General features: G+C 38.3%; 1 protein-coding gene and 1 non-coding gene across 10 annotated transcripts in view; one reads left to right on the top strand and one right to left on the bottom strand.

Annotated features, from left to right (window-relative positions):
- Nucleotides 1-23,323, bottom strand: part of TLK2 (tousled like kinase 2) — a 106,615-nt gene that overhangs the window by 68,203 nt on the left and 15,089 nt on the right. The gene's annotated exons all lie outside the window — the stretch shown is intronic.
- Nucleotides 18,011-18,117, top strand: LOC117795869. The gene has a single exon (XR_004620017.1). It is a non-coding gene; the product is annotated as a U6 spliceosomal RNA (small nuclear RNA).

The following is a 23,323-nucleotide window of genomic DNA, read 5'->3' as shown; positions in this document are numbered from 1 at the left end:
GTACTAGAGAGGCTCAAGAGTAGAAATGAAGTGTCAGAAGAAATAGTTAGCAAATCTGAAGATAGCTCAATAGAAGTTATGCAAGCTGAAAACCAGAGAGAAAACAGAAGGAAAAAAAAAACAGCTTCAGAGAAACGTGCAAAACCGTTAATAAGTACATCACCATGCACATAATTGGAGTACTAGAGAGAGAGGAGGGCAGGAAAGGGTCAGAAAAAAATATTCAAAGAAACAATGGCTGAAAACTTTTCAAATTTATTGAAAAGCAATAACTTACTCATCCAGGAAGCTTAATGAATTCCAAGCAGGATAAACACAAAACAACCCACAAACAGACACATCATAGGAAAAATGCTCAAAGGCAAAGACAGGAGAAAATCTTGAAAGCAGAAATATAACGCATCACTTACAAGGGCATCCCAATATGATTAACAGCTGACTTCTGAGGAAAAACAATTTAAAAATGGGCAAAAGATCTGAACAGAAATTTCTCCAAATGGACTATATACAAATGGTCAATAAGCACATGAAAAGAAGTTCAACATCATTAGCTAATGGGGAAACACAAATCAGAACCAAAATGAGACACTACTTCACACCTACGTGGGTGGCTATATTAACAAAGACAGTAACAAAGTGCTGGCAGTGAGCACTAAGAAATGTATAGAATTGCTGAATCATTGTATTACATACCTGAAACTAATATAACACTGTGTGTTAATTATACGTGATTTTAAAAAAAAGTGATGGCAAGAAATGTGGAAAAATCAGAACCCTCATATATTGCTGGTGGGAACATAAAATGGTACAGCTGCTTTCAAATACAAGCAGTTCCTCAAACAATTAAACACAATTACTATATGACCCAGAATGCTACTCCTTGGTATATAATGAAGAGAAATGAATATACACAAAAACCTGGACACAAATGTATAGCAGCATTATTCACAAAAGCCAAAAGGTAGAAACAACCCAAATACCCAAATGATAAATGGATAAACAAAATGTGGTACATCCATACAATGGAATATTATTTAGCCATTAAAAAGAATCAAGCATTGATACACGCTAAAGTACAGATGAACCTTGAAAACATTTGCTAAGTAAAAAAATGTCACAACAGACCACATATCAAATGATTCCATTCATATGAAAACCTAGACTAGGGAAAGCTAAGACAGAAAGTAAATTAGTGGTTCCTCAGGGTCGAGGTGGGGGGGAAGGGGGAATGGAGGTGACAGCTAAAGAATATGGGATTTTGAGGTGATAAAAATGTTCTAGAACTGTGTTGATGGTTGTATGTATCCATGAATATACTAAAAAAAACAATGAACTGCAGATTTTAAAAGGGGTAAATTGTATAGTAAATGAATAAAGCTGTTAAAAAACAAGTTATTAGGCTTAGTTCAGAAACAATTTGCATTCCTACTAGGGTTTATTAAGTATTCCTTTCACCATATTCTTAAAGCACTACTTTTAAAGTATAATTAACACACGGTAACAGAGCTTCAGTGAGATACTTGTGAAGCTGCAAAGAAAAATAATAAAGCGAGGGGTGCCTGGGTGGCTTAGTTGGTTAAGTGTCTGCTTCGGCTCAGGTCATGATCTCAGGGTCCTGGGATCAAACCTCGCACCTGGCTCCCTGCTTAGTGGGGAGCCTGCTTCTCCCTCTCCCTCTGCCACTCCCCCTGCTTATGCTCTGTCAAAAAATTAAATCTAAAAAAAAAAAGAAAAAGAAAAATAATAAAGTGAAACTAGGGAGAAGAAATCAAATCAAATTATGTATTCCCAGTGATAAAACAACAAAAGTCTTAATCCTATAATGACAGAGTTCCACAATGTTCTGAATGAGAAAAAAGTTTTATTTACATAAGAATTCTACAATAATTTAAATTGAATATTCCTATGCCCAGATTTTAAAAATATTCTGTTCATGAATTACCTTTATTGTAACCATTATGAAGCATTTTTCCCTTGGAGAGTAATAAAACCATATACTGTATTTCAACTATACAGACATGAGAGAACTGAAGAACTTGTCGTTTTACTCACAATTACAGGTAAGGAAAAACTGCAGAGTGCACATAACAGTGAGGGACACCGTAGTATCTGAAATGTATGCAAGAGGCCCAAGGATCCTTACGGATCCTTAAGGATTAAGAATTACTAAATCCTCCCTTTTACAGTCCTTTTCTGAAGCACAGCATCCCAAATTATCATAAAATCATTAGATTAAATTTAATTAGCAGGGATAAATGACAAATATCCCCTGTTCTAAAACAGCTTACTGTCTAGTAAGAGAGCTAACCAAAAGTTTTTAGGCAAACTGAATGTTACCTTTCAAAAATGTCACCCTCACTAAAAAACAGAAATGGCAGGGGAAACTCAACTAAGTTAAAAGAGGATAAAGGTATGACTAAATTAAATGAATGACCTTTGTTCTGACCCTGAATATCAAAACACGGCAAAACCAAACAGCTATAAAAGACATTACTGGACAAAGGCAGAAACTGAATATGGACTATATATTAGATAATCAAATGCTTTTACAAACTAGTCTATTATTATCAGTTCCTCAATTGCTAATTTTCCCATTTGATGCATCTTTGTAATAAGGTGTTTTGTAAGTTTTGTATGAGTTCATGCTCACTTTGGGAGAGTCTTCCACATTTCAGGGGTTAAGGAGCAGTCCCAAAAGCAGTTTAATGTCTCCCTCTGCCAGTGGCCTGTAGTTCCAAACACATTAATACATTAGTTGCCTTGCCCAAGATTTCCACACAAGGTTGAAGTTTTCCATTTCTTGCAGGTGGCTTTTAAATTTTTTCTTTCTTTCTTTTTAAAGTAATCTCTACACCCAACGTGCGACTCGAACTCATGACCCTGACATCAAGAGTCACATGTTCTACCGAATGAGCCAGTCAAGCACCCCATTTTTTTTTTTTTTTAAGATTTTTAAAATTTATTGGACAGAGAGAGGCATGGCGAGAGAGGGAACACCAGCAGGGGGACTGGGCGAGGGAGAAGCAGGCTTCCCACTGAGCAGGGAGACCGATGCGGAGCTAGATCCCAGGACCCTGGGATCATGACCTGAGCCAAAGGCACACACTTAACGACTGAGCCACCCAGGCGCCCCAAGCACCCCATTTTCTGCAGGTGGCTTTAAACAGCCACAATCCAAATAAGTTGCTCACTTCTGTCCTACGTCCTGGGCCAGTGAGCAGTTTTAGCAGTCCTAGGTCATAGGCAAGGCTTGCCCCTTCCCAATTTCCAGCTTTACACAGATCCAGTTCAGGTCTCTGGCTTCAATCATCATCCACAGGGGTAAATTAAACCCCAAGGCATAAAAGCTTATGGCCCATCAAGTTTAACTCCCATTCACTACGTAACATCATCATATCTTTGAAGCTCTAATAACTGGGACTCAATTTTTCTGATTTTTCTTATACTGCTGACATTCAGGAATTATGTAATTTTCATATATTTCATTAAATCAGTCACTTTACTGAATTATTATTCTTTCTAATCATCTGTTCCTTACTATAAATAAGTGTATACCTTCCTTTCTACAATTTATAGATCTTGTTTCACATTTTACTGCACTGAATAAAACAACAGAAATAATAAGCATAAAGAATATTGTTTTGTTCTTTTTCAACGTAACTCTGCTAGTGCTTTACACCATTAAAGGCTGTAGTTAATATCTCGGATAGCAAAACAATCCTGTAAAAGAACGGTGGAGGTCTCGCACTTCCTGATCTCAAAACTCACTACAAAACTGTAATAATCCAAACAAGATGGCACTGGCATAAAGACAGATATACAGACAAATGGAATAAAATTGAAAGCCCAGAAATAAACCGTTGCATATATGGTCAAATGGTTTTCTTTCCTCCCATCACAAATTTTTTCTTTGCAGATTTTTTTTTCAGTTTTACTGAGATATAACTGATACACAGCTATGTGTAAGTTTGAGGTGTCCTGCAAAATGACTTTCAACCTTGATTTTCAACAAGGATGCCAAGACCATTCAATGATGAAAGGACAATCTTCTCAACAAATGGTGTTAGGAAAACTGTACATTCACATACAAAAGAATAAGCTGGACCCTTACTTTATGCCACATATAGAAATTAACTCAAAATTGAAGAACCCGAAAACACAGGCAACAACAAAAAACAGACAAATTGGACTATATCAAAATTAAAAACCTCTGTGCACCAAAGAACATGATCAATAGAGTCAAGAGGTAACCCACAGAATGGGAAAAAATATTTGCAAATCATGTATCCTATGGTAAGGGGTTAATATCCAGACTATACAAAGAATTCCTACAAATCAAAAAGAACACAACAAACAATCTGATTAAAAACTGGGTAGGGGCACCTGCCAGTTCAGTTGGTAGAGCTTGCTACTCTTGACCTTAGGATCATGAGTTCCAACCTCATATTGGGGATAGAATTTATTTAAAAATTTAAAAAAAAAATTTTTTTTTTTAAAAGGACAAAGTACTTGAACAGACATTTCTCCAAAGAGACATAAAAGGGCCAACAAGAACATGAAGAGATGCCACTAATCATTAGGGAAATGCAAATCAAAATTACAATGAAATACCATAGCACCCTGCACCCATTAGGATGGCTATTATCCAAAAAAGGGGGAAAGTAATGAGTGCTAGCAAGGATGTGGATAAACTGGAACCTTTGTGTACTGTTAGCTAGAATGTAAAATGGCAGGGGCGCCTGGGTGGCACAGCGGTTAAGCGTCTGCCTTCGGCTCAGGGCGTGATCCTGGCGTTACGGGATCGAGCCCCACATCAGGCTCCTCTGCTGTGAGCCTGCTTCTTCCTCTCCCACTCCCCCTGCTTGTGTTCCCTCTCTCGCTGGCTGTCTCTATCTCTGTCAAAAAAAATAAATAAAATCTTTAAAAAAAAATGGCAAATTTTAGATGTATATTACCACAATTAAAGCTGTTTTTAAAAGCTGCATTGGGGCACCTGGGTAGCTCAGTAGGTTAAGTGTCTGACTCTTGGCTTCCGCCCGGCTCACATCTCAGAGTTATAGGATCGAGCACAGAGCCTGCATGAGATTCTCTCTCCCTCTGCCCCTCCACCAGCTCACACACGTGTGCCCTCAAGTTCTCTCTCTAATAAATAAATAAATCTTTAAAAAAAAACTGTATTGTTTTTTCAATTAGAAAGTTGGGATGGTTGTTGAGTTCATCCAAATGCTTTTTTAAGAGTTACTACTTATTTGTCATTGTAAGAATAATAACAGCCAACACTTACATAGCACTTGTATGAGCTGGGCATTCTGTATTAGCACATTTAATTTTCACAACTGATAAAAACAGACCCACACAAATATGCCCAACTAATTTTTGACAAAAGCACAAAAACAATTTGATAGACTTTTCAACAAATTTGTGCTGGAACAATTAGCCATCCACAGACAAAAATATGAACCTCAACTTAAATCTCATAACTTATTTAAAAAACTAACTCAAACGGGATCAAGAACTTAAAGGTAGGGGCACGTAGGCAGCTCAGTCGGTTAAGAATCTGCCTTCAGCTCAGGTCACGATCCCAGGACCCTGGTACTGAGCCCGGTATCAGGCTTCCTGCTCAGTGGGGAGTGCTTCTCTCTCTCCCTCTGCCTCTTGCCCATGCTCAGGCTCGCTCTTCCTCTCTCTCTCTCTCTCACTCTCTCAAATAAATAAAATCTTAAAAAAGAACTTAAATGTAAAACAAAACCATAAGATGTTTAGGGGAAAAAATGGGAGAAAATCTTCACAACACAGGACTAGGTGAAGAGGTCTTAGACTTGACACCAAAACTTTGATCTATAAAACAAAAAGTTAACAAATGGAGCCTCCTCAAAATGAAAAACGTCTCCTCAGCAAAGACCTTGTAGGACAAAGAGAAAAATCACAGGCTAAAAGAAAATATTTGCTGACCACAGATCAGGCAAAGGGGTTAAAATTAGACTATATAAGAAACTCAAAACTCGGGGCGCCTGGGTGGCATNTAGGTGAAGAGGTCTTAGACTTGACACCAAAACTTTGATCTATAAAACAAAAAGTTAACAAATGGAGCCTCCTCAAAATGAAAAACGTCTCCTCAGCAAAGACCTTGTAGGACAGAGAAAAATCACAGGCTAAAAGAAAATATTTGCTGACCACAGATCAGGCAAAGGGGTTAAAATTAGACTATATAAGAAACTCAAAACTCAATAAAATTTTAATCCAATTAGAACACTGGCAAAAAGACATGAACAGCCATTTCACTGACAAACACATAAAGATGGGCTAATAAGCCTGAGAAAGATGTTCAATGTCATTAGCCGCTAGGGAAATACAAATTCAAACCACAATTAAATGTCCTTATACACCTATCAGAATACTAAAATAAAATATAGTGACAAGACTAAATGCTGGCAAGTACATAGAAAAACTGAATTGCTCATACATTGCTGGTGAGAATATAAAAAGGTACACGCAACTGGAAAACTGTTTGGTGGTTTCTTTTAAAGCTAAAAATGTACTGAACACATATCATATCCCAGGAACTGTATACTACTGGACATGTGTTCCAGAGAAGTAATGTTCATGTAAAAGCCTGTACATAAATTCATGATTTATTCGTAACAGCCAAAACCTCAAAATCTATAAAGAACTTATCAAACTCAACACCCATAATAGCCAAAACCTGGAAAGAAACCAAATGCCCTTCAATGGGTAAATGGTTAAACAAATTGGAGTATATCCACACCATGGAATACTACTCAGCAATAAATAAAAAGGAATGAACTATCTATATACACCCAACAACTTGGATGGACTTCAAGGAAATTATGCCAAGTAAAAAAAGCCAATCCCTCTGGAGCACCTGGGTGGCTCAGTCGGTTAAGTGTCTGCCTTCAGCTCAGGTCATGGTCCCGGGGTCCTCGCTTTGAGCTCCACATTGGGCTCCCTGCTCAGCAGGGGAGTCTGCTTCTCCCTCTCTCTCCCCTGACTCATACTCTCTCTCGCTCACTCTCTCAAATAAATAAAAATCTTTAAAAAAAAAAAAGCCAATCTCCAACGAATATACATTGTATGATTCCACTTTTATATTATATATATATAATATACATATATGTACTTCTTGAAATAATGAATTTATAGGGATGGAAACAGACTAGTGGTTCTCATGAGTTAGGATTTCAAGGAAGAGTAGGTGGGGGTGAATACAAAGGAGTAGCAAGAGAGACTTGTGATGGAGCTGTTCTGCACCTTGATTGTGGTTACAAGAAGCTACACAAATGATAAAAGTACACAGATGTGCACATTCACATACACGAATGGTGGGTGTATTATGTGAAATCTGAATGAGTTGTGTGAATTTCACCAATGTCAATTTCCTGGTTTTATTACTGTACTGTAACTATGCAAGATGGTTACACTGGGGGAGGAAGAGTACATGGAACCTCCCTGTACAAATTTTGCAATTCCCTTTGAAATTATTTTGAAATAAGAAGTTTTTGTGAGTTTTTTAAATGTATTATTTACTTGCTAGAGTTAAGTAATAATGATAAATGATACTTATGTAACAATTGCTACATAGGTAAAGCATCCTATATCACATTTAATCCTGGTAACAAACTGTTATGGGCTCAACCGTGTCTACCTACAATTTATGCTGAAGCCCTAACCCCAGTACATCAAAACATATTTGGAGATAAGAGCCTTTAAAAGAAGTAATTAAGTTAAAATGGGATTGTTAGGGTAGGCCCTAATCCAATATGACTGATAGCCTTATAAAGAGGAAATTAGGACACAGAGACACCAGGCATCCACGCACACTGAGGAAAGATCATAACGAGGACACAGTGAGAAGGGAGCATCTGTGAGCCAAGGCAGGAAAGCCTCAGAAAAAACTCCAGCCCAGCTAACACCTTGATCTTGGACTTCCAGCCTCCAGAATAGTGAAAAATAAGTTTCTGTTCTTTAAACCACCCAGTCTATTAGGCAGCCCTGGCAAACTAACACACAACCTTATAAGACAGCTGCTATAACTACTCACATTTTTAGATTAAAAAAATATATAAGAAAACTTAGTAAACTCCCCAAGGTGAGATAGCTGGTAAGAAGCAGAGACAGGAGTGGTACCTGGGTGGCTCAGTCAGTTAAGCGTTTGGCTCAGGTCATGATCCCAGGGTCCTGGGATAGAGCCCCCCCCCCAATCTGGCTCCCTGCTCAGCGGGGAACCTGCTTCTCCCTCTCCCCGCCCCTCAAATAAATAAAATCTTTAAAAAATAAAAAAAAGAGACGCAGAGCCAGGACCCAGACCTAACCAATGTGGCTTCAATATATGTACTACTGGCCTTTGAGCTATACTGACTCTAGATATATTAATCAATTTTTAAAATAACTTGTCTGGCATTTTTAGGATAAACTACCTAAAACATACAAACAAAAGGAATTATCTCCTAGCCATGTGCTAATATTCTTATTTGAATTTAAACATCTATATATTCATAAATAAGATTAGGCTATACTTTTAATTCCTCATATTTGTCAGATTTTGCTACTGGAGTTTATTATTTCTATGTTATTATTTAACATGAAAAGTATTCTTTGAAAGATTAGGATAGACCACTAGTAACGAGGGAGTGGATTTTTGCCCTACTTCAAAGAACAGGAGAGAGAGGAAAAGATCATTTTATAATCTTTTTTTTTTTTTAAAGATTTTTTATTTATTTATTTGACAGAGATAGAGACAGCCAGCGAGAGAGGGAACACCAAGCAGGGGGAGTGGGAGAGGAAGAAGCAGGCTCATAGCGGAGGAGCCTGATGTGGGGCTCGATCCCATAACGCTGGGATCACGCCCTGAGCCAAAGGCAGACGCTTAACCGCTGTGCCACCCAGGCGCCCCTCATTTTATAATCTTGATTTTTCCTTGGCTATAGGAATCTATCCTCATTTTTACATCTTATTTTGTCACATGAATTCCTGCTTTGAATGAAATTATTTACTCTGAGACTTTCGTATTAATAGGATACAACACATCCATTTCCAGTTTTTTCATTTTGTAGGTCCTCACTTTGTAGGTATCTTTTGTTATACCCAATTTACTCCCTCAATTTTTCCTGTTGTTTCCCAATTTTCCAACTCTGGATTAATTCCTTGTCTTCTGTTTTGGAGTATATTTATTTCTTCTTGTATTTTTACTATTTTGTTCTCTTTGTTTCTTTTTTTAAGTTTTCCTGAAACCTTAAATTCTAACAGTAATTTCATACTCTCGTATGTTAGGTACGTCTCTGTCCACATTAGATAAGTTTAATAACTACATCGTATTTTCATTTATTTTCTAAGTAAAACAGTCTGTCACTTGATATTCGATATATAACAGCTGTTTAAAAAAACATTTACTAACATCCAAGTCACTGGGGAGGGGACACTGTCCATTCAAAGAGTCATCTCAGGCTCAAAGAGAAGCTAGAAAGAACTTTTTTTTTAACAATGTATGATAATAGGACTCCTCAGTGAAAGCCCCATTTTCTATGCCAACATTTAAACTATTTACCCTGTCTCTTGCTACTAATCATTTTTTCATAAGTAAAAAACCAAACGGACGGTTTAAAAAAATAGACAAGTCAANCGCCCGGATCACGCCCTGAGCCGAAGGCAAACGCTTAACCGCTGTGCCACCCAGGCGCCCCAAGAACTTTTTTTTTAACAATGTATGATAATAGGACTCCTCAGTGAAAGCCCCATTTTCTATGCCAACATTTAAACTATTTACCCTGTCTCTTGCTACTAATCATTTTTTCATAAGTAAAAAACCAAACGGACGGTTTAAAAAAATAGACAAGTCAATTTTCTTGTCTTAAAAGAAAGTATGGTTTCCAAAAACAAAATAAAACACATTTCTAATATACTTAAAAGGTACTTTGGCGGGGGGGGGGGGGGGTTTAAAAAAGAATTCTATTTAAACNGGAGCTTAAAAAAGTACTTCAGTTACAACACCATGAAAATTGAGGTTAAGATACAAAAGTTGACAACCAGCTTTTAGCACATGAATAAAGCCCATATAAACTAGAAAAATTTGTAGAAGTAGGGACCAAAGGTTAATCTTTTCACTCCAGTGAAAGTTTAAAACGTCAACATTTGTTGAGTTTTTAAAGTTTTCATTTCCTCCTTGGACTAAACTGGCATCTTAAAAGGAATTAGAAGTCCTTTCGAGACAAAAGAGAACAGCAGACAAAGTTATACTTGAGTGAGTACATAAGAACACAGCTGATGACAGGGTCAAAATGGAGTAGTAAAGATACTCCATTAAAGGCTATACCTAATGTTAATTAAAATTAAGGGTCTCCAAAGGGGAACCCTCTTGCACTGTTGGTGGGAATGCAAACCGGTGTAGCCATGCTGGAAAACAGTTCGGAGGTTCCTCAAAAAGTTAAGAAACAGAATTACCCTACCACCTCGCAATTGCACTACTAGCTACTGACCCAAAGGATACAAAAATGCAGATTCGAAGGAGTACATGCACCCCAATGTTTATAGCAGAACGAACCCAAGTGTCCATCAACTGATGAAAGAATAAAGAAGGTGTGGTGTGTGCACACACACACACACACAGGAATACTACTCGGCCATCAAAAAGAATGAAATCTTGCCATCTGCAACCACGTGGATGGAACTAGAGGGTATTATGCTACGTGAAATAAGTCAGTCAGAGAAAGACAAATACCATATGATTTCACTCATGTGAAATTTAAGAAACGAAACATGAATACAGGGGAAGGGAAAGAAAAAAAATGAAAGCAGAAAGGGAGGCAAACCATAAGACTTCTTTTTTTAAAGATTTTATTTATTTATTTGATAGAGAGAGAGAAAGAGAGCACAAGCAGGGGAAGCAGGAGGAAGTCGGAGAAGCAGACTCCCCACTAAGCAGGGAGCCAGACATGGGGCTCAATCCCAGGACCCCGGGATCATGACCTGAGCTGAAGCAGATGCCTAACCAACTGAGCCACCCAGGGGCCCACATAAGAGACTCTTAACCACAGGGAACAACCTGAGGGTTACTGGAGGATGGGCCGGGGGGGGGGGGGGTGGGGCAAATGGGGNNGGGGGGATGGGCTAAATGGGTAATGGGCATTTGTTGCAACGAGCACTGGGTGTTATATGTAAGTGATGAATCGCTAAATTCTACTTCTGAAATCAACACTAATGTTAACCAGCCTGAATTTAAATAAAAACTTGGAAGAAAAAAATTAAAAAATAAAAAATAAGGGTCTCCATACTTTTTTTTTTCAGTCATTAGTAGCACTACCTTTTCACATACCATAGCAGAGTCAAGGCAGCAATCAGAATAGTCAGGCTCCCAGGGACCTTGGGCACTGGCTAGTTGATCAGTGTTCCCAACAGTTAAATAGATGGGAACTCTACTAAATTCTTACCTGATCTGTATAAGCAGAAGAGTCTAGGTCAAGTGAACAAAAGCATAACTTCAATCATTAAAAACACAGAGCCAGGACCCCTCAATCAGTTCCAAGATTTGAGTTACTTTATAGACCCAGAACCAGTGAATGAGGGGGTCTCCTTGAGGAAGGATCCCCCATACCAACAAAAATTTACACCACTAATCTTTCTCCCCAAAAGCTTTCCCCAAAAAGACTACCACTGCCTTTTACCAAGGTGACTCTGCATGGTATAAAATGAAATAATCAAAGACTCTTTGACAATTACTGGATGCTGGCTCTGGCTCTGAACAGACACTAATTCCAGAAGACCCAAAACATCACTGTAGTTCACCAGTCAGAAGAGGGGCTTATAGATGTCACTGATCAGTGGAATTTTATTTCAGGCCCACCTAACAGTGGGTCATGAACACTGATGTGGTTATTTCCCCAGTTTCAGAATGCACAATTAGAATAAACATACTCAGCAACTGGCAAAATCACATTACTTCCAGAATGCTCCCAATTAAGCAGGGAGCACTGTACACTTTTAACTTTTAAAGTCATCTTCAGCAACACTCTCAAGAAAAATTCTTTTTTTTTTTAAAGATTTTATTTATTTATTTAACAGAGAGAGAGAGAGAGAGGGCACGCACACAAACAGGGGGAGCAGCAGAGAGAGAGGGAGAAGCAGGCTCCCCACTGAGCAGGGAGCCCGATGCGGGGGGCTTGATTCCAGGACCCTGAGATCATAAGCTGAGCACTGAAGGCAGACACTTAACCGACTGAGCCACCCAGCCACCGCCAAGAAAAATTCGTCTTAAAGAATAAAATCAACTTGATGTATTTACAAACTGGTGGCACCATTTCCATCTACTCCAATACAACCTTTAAAACTATAGGCTGAAGTAACTGAGGTAGCTCTTTTAGTATAATAATCAACTCGATTCCAAGTGAAGCTATCTAATCTCGAAAACCAGAAAAAACGTTCAACTGAATCAACTGGCTTAACTCTAATAATAACTATAGCAAACATACTTGGGTGGCGTAAGTACAGTGAAGTTCATTTTCTACTTCCATTTAATTATGATCAAAGCGGGGTGATTTTATTGTATATCTGAAACTAATACAATGTTGTATGTCGATTACATCTCATTTAAGAAAAAGCCTTCATTAAACATACATTTATGATGAGCACTGAGTAATATACAGAACTGCTGAATCACTACATTGTATACGTAAAATTAAATATAACACTGTACATTAACTATATTGTGGAATTAAAAACTTAATAATAAAAAAAACCCAACCTCCTCCCAAACAAAAAATCAGATTAACTGAAATTTATAGTGAATATACCAGGTCAAACAACAACAAAGGCAGCCTTTAACCCAAAAAATAAGAAGTGATTTTAAATGAATGATAATTATGTTTTAGTAAGGAAACAAAAATATTACAATACACTGTCAAGAAAATCCTTAATTAGGGGCTCCTGGGTGGCACAGCGGTTAAGCGTCTGCCTTCGGCTCAGGGCGTGTCCCGGCATTATGGGATCGAGCCCCACATCAGGCTCCTCTGCTATGAGCCTGCTTCTTTCTCTCCCTCTCCCCCTGCTTGTGTTCCGTCTCTTGCTGGCTGTCTCTATCTCTGTCGAATAAATAAAGAAAAAAATCTTTTAAAAAAAATCCTTAATTAATATTAATGATTTTTAGTAATATTTTAGTCATGCCAAATCCTAACCATGTAATTTAATAATATCCATTTCCAGACAACAAGCAAGCTCAACAATAAGAAAAACAAGAAATCCTTTAACTGTCTTTTCTCCTGGAAACCTGCTTATAAAGTCTACATAATTCACTCAAGACCTGGTGCATATAACAAATAGAAAAAGAAAAAAAAAACAGATAATAATGTGTCAGCAAGGATATGGAGAAAGTTTATCTCTCATGCACTGCTGGTAGGGATATAAAATGGTACAGCCACACTGGAAAAGTCTGGCAGCTCCTAAATTGGTTAAACTAATGACTGAAAAAAAGGATCCTTAGAGTTTTACATTAGCTCCAGCCTTTAACAGAGTATCTCTTTTTTTTTTTTTTTAAAGATTTTATTTATTTATTTGACAGAGATAGAGACAGCCAGCGAGAGAGGGAACACAAGCAGGGGGAGTAGGAGAGGAAGAAGCAGGCTCACAGCGGAGGAGCCTGATGTGGGGCTCGATCCCATAACGCCAGGATCACGCCCTGAGCCGAAGGCAGACGCTCAACCGCTGTGCCACCCAGGCGCCCCTAACAGAGTATCTCTTAACCATAAGATCCAGCGATTCCACCCATAGGAACACAGCCAAAAGAAATGAAAACGTAAGTGCACCCAGAAATACATACATGAATATTCATAGCACCATTATTCATAATAGCCAAAAAATGGCAAAAAACCCTAATGTCCATCAAAATGAAGAATGGATTAAAAAAATATGGCATATCCATACAGCGAAGTATTATTTGGCAATGAATAAAACAAAGTACTGATACATGCTATAACACGAATGAACCCTGAAAACTGAAAATGATGCTAAATGAAAGAAGCCACTCACAAAGGGCCACGTACTGTATGATTCCACTGATGTGAAATGTTCAGAATATGCAAATCTATAGAGACAAACAGTGGACTGGTGGTTGACCAGAGCTAAGAGGGATGGAGATTTTGAGCGTGACATCTAAGGCGTAAAGGTTTCTCTTTGAGGTGATAAAATGTTCTAAAATTGATTGTGGTAGTGGTTGCACAATTTTGCAAATATACTGAGCCACTGAACTGTACACTTTAATTGATGAAGTGTATGTTGTGTGAATCATCTCTCAATAAAGCTGTTAAAAAAAAAAAAAGATCCAGCGCAATTCTGCTAGATACAGGAAGTCCTTACAACCGTGGGAGGGACCGCAACTGTGGTGGGCAGAGAGGGGCACCACACGTGCTCCCACCCTCCACAGCTTCCTGATCAGCTATGGAAGGATGAGGTTTTCTCCCTCTAATTTTCAAATCCTTTATATCATTTCATATATTTTTTAGTTTTTAAAAAGATGTATTTATTCCAGAGAGAGAAGGCATGGACGAGCGGGGCAGAGGGAGAGAGACTCTTCAACCAGACTCCCCACTCAGTCTAACGACTGTGAGATCACAACCTTACCTGACAAGAGTCAGACACTGAACCCACTGAGCCACCCAGGTGCCCCTATTTTTTTTTAAGTAGGCTCCATGCCCAGCGTGGGGCTTGAACTCATGACTCTGAGATCAAGCGTCCCATGCTCCACTGGCTGAGCCAGCCAGGCACCCCCTCACATTTCTTTAAATAAGGGACAAAACACTGTCCTAACAGATGTGTATAGGATGACTGTTTAAAGAACATGTAGCCTCACCTAAATGGTAGATCGCAAAATCACCTGTTGCATGAAAAATAAACAAGTTGCAGAACAATAGTATGATTCAATTACTGTAAAAATTACATACCCAAAATCAGGAATGTGTTTTCTATACAGTTCTCATTATTACAAAAGTATGCATGCATTCCTTATATAACTAAAAATTAATCATTAAAAAACTAAACGTAAGGAAAAGGAGTATGACTTCAACATATGTAGAAGCAAAAATCATAGAGACTACTACTTATTTCATTATAAAGCTTGCAATTTAGCTTCAGCCTTTCACCTTATGCTTAGAAACTCCTTTACAGATTAAAAACTACAAATTCAGGGGCGCCTGGGTGGCTCAGTCAGTTAAGCGTCTGCTTCTGGCTCAGGTCATGATCCCAGGGTCCTGGGATCGAGTACCACGTCCAGCTCCCTGCTCAGCGGGGAGTCTGCTCATCCCTCTCCCTCTACCCTGTTCGTGCTCTCTCTCTCAAATAAGTAAAATCTGAAAAAAATAAAAAATACAAATTCAATATTTACAGATAGAAAGCAGAAGTTCTGTAGAAAATCCTGGGGGCACATTCACAGTAAAGACAACACAGAAGAAATGGTCATAAGAACAAAAATATAAAGATCACTATAATCCAAATTTCCAGTACCCAAGAAGTACATAACCCTGAAGAAAGTCTGGTGATCAGTAAGTTTAAGCTTCTGGCTTTTACTGTTTTGAAAGGATCATTAATTAAGCTGTAAGAAACAAACCTACTGCCATCTCCTACAAGAAACTGTAACAAAATTTCTATTGCAGAGCCCAATATATTGGTATATTGACTGTGGCACAACCTTTACCAAGTCAACTGCTCTTTTTGAGCCTCAATTTACTCATCTGTAAAAAGCCAGGCAGACAAAAAAAAAAAAAAAGAAAGAAAGAAAGAAAGCAAGCAAGCAAGCAAGCCAGGCAGACAATCCCAATGCCCTCTCTGCCTCTTCAAAAGCTAGAATTTAACACAGTGATTTTAAGTTTATATAACCTATGACTCTACCTTCTACATACACATCTTTGCCGTTCCCAGTTTCTACCTATCTGGTCTGGGAAAAGATAATTCAGAGGTTTTCCACTAAGGCATGGCAATCTCATTTGCTCACCCTCCAATTCCAATTCTAAAAATTACACTACTAAGCTATCATCAAGATGGTGGGTACATTGGGTATAACCCATGTAAATACCCTTAGCTAGGTCACTGTTACTTATACTCCTAAAGCACATTATTTCCTAAGGCACATGATGGCTCATAGCTCAGAGTTAAGTACAGCAATTAAAAAATATAGACAGTGACTTGGATTAAAGTGCACCAAAGCTACTGTAAAACTGGTGTCTTGGGGCACCCGGGTGGCTCAGCTGGTTAAGCGTCCAACTCCTGGTCTCAGCTCAGGTCTCAATCTCAGGGTCATAAATTAGAGTCCCGCACTGGGCTCCACACCGGGTGTGGAGCCTACTTGAAACAAAAAGAAACAAATTAATGTCTTGACATATCAGCTGTGAGGAGTATCACAAATTACATCCCTGACTATTTTTTTTAGGGTTATTTACTCTTAAAATGAGGACCAGGTTCAAAGTTAGCACTACTGTAAAAATTAATCTCACTTACTGCATTTCCTAAATGGGAAAGAATGGGATGGCCTGGGAGTGTGACCAATAGAAAAATTATTGAGAACGGCTGGTACCAACAGTTTAAAATCAGATAGGTATGGGACTGAATCACTGAGCCCCTGTATGAAACTAGACAAATCCCTTAAGCTATATGATATATGAGCTCTGGTCTTGTCCACTGTGATTAAGAAAAAATACCCAGCTTAGGGCTATTGCAAGGATTAAATAAAATACTATTATATACTGGAGAGGGAGGAAAACAATGCCTGAAATACAGGTGGTGCTCAATGAAGATTAGTTACTGCTTTCCCCCTCTCTGGGAGTACAGGAGGATACTCAAGGTCCATCTTTAAAAGGAAACTTTAACCAATCAACTAAACCAACCAGTTTTGTTTTTCATTTTTTCCACATTGCTATCAGTTTTGCACAACTTAATGTTTATCCCAACAGCACTGTAAATCACTAGAAGGACAATCAAAGGTGCACATCCTTTTTTTAAGAAATCATGTTAAGTGTACTCTTTTATCCCTATCCTCTATTTCCCCCACCTCCTCACCCACCTCCCCTCTGGTAACCATCAGTTTGTTCTCCATAGTTAAGATGTCTGTTTCTTGTTTTATCTCTTTTTCCTTTGCTCATTTGTTCTGTTTCTTAAATACCACATGAGTAAAATCATGTGGTATTTGTCTTTCTCTGACCGACTTATTTCGCTTAGCATTATACTCTCTAGCTCCATCCGTGTTGTTGCCAATGGCAAGATTTCATTCTTTTTTATGACTGGATTTCATTCTTTTTTATGACTGAATTCCATTATATCTATACACCACATCTTTATCCATTCATCTATTGATGGATACTTGGTCTATTTCCATAATTTGGCTATTGTAAATAATGCTGCAATAAACATAGGGGCGCATGTATCCCTTTGAATTAGTGTTTTTGTATTTTTCAGGTAAATACCCAGTAGTGCGATTCCTGGATCATAGGGTAGTTCTATTTTTAATTTTTTTGAGGAAGCTCCATAATCTTTTCCACAATGGCTGTACCAATTTGCATTCCCACCAACAGTCTAGAGACCAAGCTAACCAGTTTTAATCACCCATAAACTGTCAAGCTTATATTACAATAAAATGGTTTGCCCCACAAAGAGGTCAGATTATTCAACGTTCCAATATTTCAGATATAACTAAAAGGTAAACACTTTGAACCATTCACCGAAATTAAAAATGCAGGGTGTGCCTGGCTGGCTCAGTTGGTAGAGCATATGACTCCTGATCTCGGGATCATGAGCTGAAGCCCCACACTGGGTGTAGAGCTTAATTCAGAAATGCCAAACCAGGGGTCCTGGCTGGCTCAGTCAGTGGAGCATGCAACTCTTGATCTTGGGGTTGTAAGTTCGAGTCCCACATTGGGTGGAGAGATTACTTAAACAAATAAACATTCTATAATCCTTTGTACTTCAAAGCCCTCATCAATGAAATGAGAATACAAGGTAACTTCTAGTACATGGAATTCTAGTGCTCGCTTCAGCAGCACATATACCAAAATCGGACCAATACAGAGAGGACTAGCATGGCCCCTGCACAAGGATGACATGAAAATTCATGAAGTGTTCCATATTTTTGCAAACTGACGGTTGCTGAAGGGAAGGAAGGTGGAGGGATGGGGTAACTGGGTGATGGACACTGGGAAGGGTATGTGTTGTAATGAACACTGGGTTATTATGCAAGATTGGTGAATCACAGACCTGTACCCCATACAAATAATACAGTATATGTTAATTAATTGAATTTCAATTTAAAAAATTTAAAAATAAATAAAAAATAAAGTGGGGAAAAAAACACAAGGAATTCTAACAAATATTCTCACTTTTGTGTTCTTGGGGAATGTTTTCATATTTCTATTACTTGATGCTACTACAAATGGTATTGATTTTCAAATTTCAACTGCCAACTGTACATTGCTAGTATACAGAAATACAACGGATTTTCATAAATTGATCTTGTATCCTAAATTTAAACTCTAGCAGCTTTTTTTAATCAGAATTTGTGGGATGCAGCTAAAGCAGCGTTTTAAAAGAAGGACTTTCTGCATGTGCAATCATGTCATTTATAAGACATCTAAAAAATAAACATAGTTTTACTTTTTCTTTCCAATCTGTGAGCTTACCCCTTTTATTTGCCTTAATATACCAGCTAGGATCTTCAGAACAGGTTGAACAGAAGTTGGGAAATAAATATCCTTGACTTGTTCTGGACACTGGGCTGAAAGCATCCAATCTTTACCATTAAGCATGAGGTTCACCACAGGTCCTCCGCAGACGCCTTTTATCAGATTGAGGGTTCCCTTTATCAGACCACGAAGTTCCCTACTATTCCTAGTTAGCTGAGAGCTTTTATCACAAATTAGTAAGCTTTGTTTAAATGCTTTTCATGCATCTGTTACAAGGTCACTGGCTTTTTTGCTTTATTTTATTAATATGGTGAATTACATTGACTTTAATGTTAAATTAACCTTGCAACTGGGATTAAACCAATTAGTCATGATGTATTATCCTTTATATGAGTGTGTGTGTGTGTGTGTGTGTGTAGATTCAATTTGCTAATACTTTTTAATGATTTTGAGTATATATTCATGAGGAATACTGAGCTATACTTTTCTTTTTTCCTCATGTCTTTGCCTGGTTTGATATCAAGATAATGCTGTCCTCGTAAGTTTTCTGAAATTTGTGAAAATTTTGTTACTATTTCTTCCTTAAATGTTTGATAGAATTCACCAATAAAGCCATGTGAGTCTAGACTTTTCTTTGTGGAAAGCCTTTTAACTACAAATCCAATTTTTAAAAATAAATACAGGGTTACTCAGATTTGCTTTCTATTTCATTTATTTCAGCTTTTTATCTCTTTCCTTCTACTTAGTTTGCTCTTTTTCTAGTTCTGAAGGCAGAATCTTTTTTTTTTTTTTTTTTAAAGATTTTATTTCTTTATTCGACAGAGATAGAGACAGCCTGCGAGAGAGGGAACACAAGCAGGGGGAGTGGGAGAGGAAGAAGCAGGCTCACAGTGGAGGAGCCCGATGTGGGGCTCGATCCCGTAACGCCGGGATCACGCTCTGAGCCAAAGGCAGACGCTTTAACCGCTATGCCACCCAGGCGCCCCTGAAGGCAGAATCTTCTGAAGGCAGAATCTTAGACCCTTTTGTAATTTAAGATTTTATTTATTTATTTGACAAGAATGCGCACGTATGGNGGGGGGGGGGGGGGGGTGGTGGTGGTGGGTGGAGGGAGAAGCAGGCTCCCCGCTGATCAGGCAGCCCCATGTGGGACTCGATCCCAGGACCCTGGGGTCATGACCTGAGCTGAAGGCAGATGCAACTGACTGAGCCACCCAGGCGCCCTAGAGTTTTCTTTGGAAGCTTTAAGTTTCCCTCTAAAATACTTCTTTAGCGACATCCCACAAATTCTGATATACTACGTTTTCATTTTCATTTAGTTCAAAATATCTTCTAATTTCCCTTGTGAATTCTTTTTTTTCCCCTTATGAATTCTTCTTTGACCTACATTTATTTAGAAGTATGTTATTTAACTTCCAAATATTCGGCAATTTTCCAGATATCTTTTTCTTTTTGATTTATTATTTAATTCCATTGTAGTCAGAGTACTCCTTATAACTTAAATCCTTTTAAATTTGCTGAAACATGTTTTATAGTCCAACATATAGTCCATTTTGATGAATGTTACTTGTGCACTTGAAAAGAATGTGGGCATGGTATTCTATAAATGTCAATTAGGTACAGTCCACTGATAGTTATGTCCGATTTTTTTGCCTGCTTGTTCTATCAGTTATTGAAAGAGACTGTTGGAATTTCCAACTACAATTATGGATTTGTCTGTTGCTCCTTTCAGCAGTCAGTTTTGCTTTGCTCTATCACTGGATGCACACACATTCAGGACTGCGGGGTCTTCCCAATGAACTGATCCTTTTTTCATTATAAAATGTACTTTTTTACCCCTTGTAATATTTTCCTTGTTCTGAAGTCTCCTCTATCTAATACATAGTCACTCCCGCATTCTCAGTGTTTATATAGTATCTTTTTCTATCCTTTTAATTACAAAGATGCAGGTTAAAAATAAAGTGAGTTTCTTGTAGACAGCATACAGATGGGTCATATAACAGTGACCTAACCTGACACTCCCTTCTAAATGGAGTGCTAGACCATTAATGATTTATTCAATATCAATAAATTTGGATTTAAATCTGCCTTATTGCTAACTTTTTCCTTATGTGTCACATCTTGCTTCTTTTCCCTCTCTACTTTCCTTAAGACTGAGGTGTATTTTTCTTTAAGTATTCCATTTTATCTCCACTGAGGCATTATTAGCTATTACTTCTTTGTTGCATTATTATTTTAGTGGTATTTAACCTACCATAGTCTACCTTCAAATAACCAGAAAGAATATTATCTGAACTCAATAACATAGACCGGATCTTAGAAATTCACTGTAGGGGTGCCTGGGTGGCTCAGTCGGTTAAACACCTGCCTTCGGCTAAGGTCATCACCTCAAGGTCCGGGGATCCAGCTCTGTGTCTGGCTCCCTGGTCAGCAGGGGAGTCTGCTTCTCCCCCACCCCTCGTACTCTCTCTCTTGCTCATTCACTCTCTCAAATAAATAAATAAATAAAATCTTCAGAAAGGGAGGGAGGGAGGGAAGGAATTCACAGTAATCAAAGGTTTGGTAGTAAAAGCAAAATCCTATCATAGCATGTCACTATTAAAAGTTCTAGGGGGCACCTGGCTGGCTCAGTTGGAAAAGCCTGTGACTCTTGATCTCGGGGTTGTGAGTTTGAGCCCCATGCTGGGTGTAGAAATTACTTAAATAAATAAAAAACTTAAAAAAAAAAAGTTCTACAAGGATACCCTGTAATAACTTTGTTCTCAGCTTCTACTTCAGAAATAAATAAAACTTTGGAGAACTAGTTAAAGTAAGTTATCTACCAGGGCACCTGGGTGGCTCAGGCGGTTCAGTGCCTGACTCTGGTTTTGGCTAAGGTCATGTTCTCAGGGGCATGGGATCAAGCCTGCATCGGGGCTCCAGCTCCGTTCTCAGCACAGAGTCTGCTTGTCCCTCTTCCACTGCTCCTGCCACCCCCACTCTCAATCTCAAATAAATAAATAAATCTTTTTTAAAAATAAAAATAACTTATCTACCACAAATAATTCTGTATAACAAATGCTCCACCAGTTCTGTTCCAGAATATGTCACAATTTTTAAAAATTTTCCTGAGTTCTATTAACAGCTAAGACCTTTTAATTTTGCTCCATGTGTCTAGCATGACATACATATTCACCTCACTCTTCCTCACATAAAATATTCCAAATCATCTCTAGAAAAAACCTCTTTCAAAATAAGCCACCAAATAACAATACAGTATTAAAAAAGAGAGCTTTGGGGAGGCTGGATGGCTCAGTTGGTTAAGCATCTCCCTCTCACCTCCACTCATGTGCGCTCTTTCCCTCAAATAAATAAAATCTTCTATAAATAAATAAATGAAATGCCAAACTGACTCGAGATTAGCTAAAATTTTATCAATTCCATATAGATGAATTTCAAATCCTTGCAGTAAAACTCATCTCATACTTCTCAAAAGTGCTGATTAATAAAAGTAAGGAGGGGCGCCTGGGTGGCACAGCGGTTAAGTGTCTGCCTTCGGCTCAGGGCGTGATCCCGGCGTTATGGGATCGAGCCCCACGTCAGGCTCCTCTGCTATGAGCTTGCTTCTTCCTCTCCCACTCCCCCTGCTGTGTTCCCTCTCTCGCTGGCGGTCTCTATCTCTGTCGAATAAATAAATAAAATCTTTAAAAAAATAAATAAATAAAAGTAAGGAAACAAAGTATTGCTTAATAAATTCACTTTAAAAGAAAAAAAAACAGACTTTTTTTTTTTTTAAGATTTTATTTACTTGACAGAGACAGCCAGCGAGAGAGGGAACACAAGCAGGGGGAGTGGGAGAGGAAGAAGCAGGCTCTCAGCGGAGGAGCCCAATGTGGGGCTCGATCCCAGAACGCTAGGATCACGCCGAGCCGAAGGCAGACGCTTAACGGCTGCGCCACCCAGGCGCCCCCAAAAAAAGACCTTTTAAAACATGGCCTCCCTGGGAGTAAAGGGAAGAATAATAAAAGTTCGGGAATTAGAGGTAAGTCTCCTACACAGTGACTCCCCATACAACATCTCTAGTAACTACTCACATGCTCGAACACTTCCTGTAAAAGACAGTATGTGTTAATTTGAGGTAACTAACTGCTAGATAGTATTTTTTAACCCTACTGTGAGTCACAAAACTGTTTAAGAATGTATGAAAACCATGGAACTCTTTCCTTCCAAAATAGATACATATAAACTTTACCTAAGACAGATCCGTAAGTATATACAAATTTTACCTACCATTTTATGAGAATCAAGAACCCTAACACCTGTCCATGGACTCCCTTGCCATACCTGACCATGGAGAAACCAATGTTTTTATTCATCGATACATACACGGACTGATGGACAAATATAAAAATATGTTCCTCCTCTCTATGGAGAGGAATGTGCCTATAACTACCAAAATTACAAATGCACATTATCTTTTGACCCAGCAATTCTACTTCTAGGGACGTATCCTGTAAGTACATATGAACATGTGTGAAATGTCACTATGCACAAGGCTATTCACTACAGCACTGCTTATATCAACAAAATCCTGTTTTCCATTTAGATGTCCATCAACAGGAAACTGGTTAAATTATGGCTCAGCTGTACAATTGAATATTTAAGCAGCCTTTGGAAAA

This window comes from Ailuropoda melanoleuca, chromosome 13 (assembly GCF_002007445.2).
Source record: "Ailuropoda melanoleuca isolate Jingjing chromosome 13, ASM200744v2, whole genome shotgun sequence".
Lineage (NCBI taxonomy): Eukaryota > Metazoa > Chordata > Mammalia > Carnivora > Ursidae > Ailuropoda > Ailuropoda melanoleuca.
Note: the sequence above shows the minus strand (reverse complement) of the source record. Positions and strands in the feature narration are given on the sequence as shown.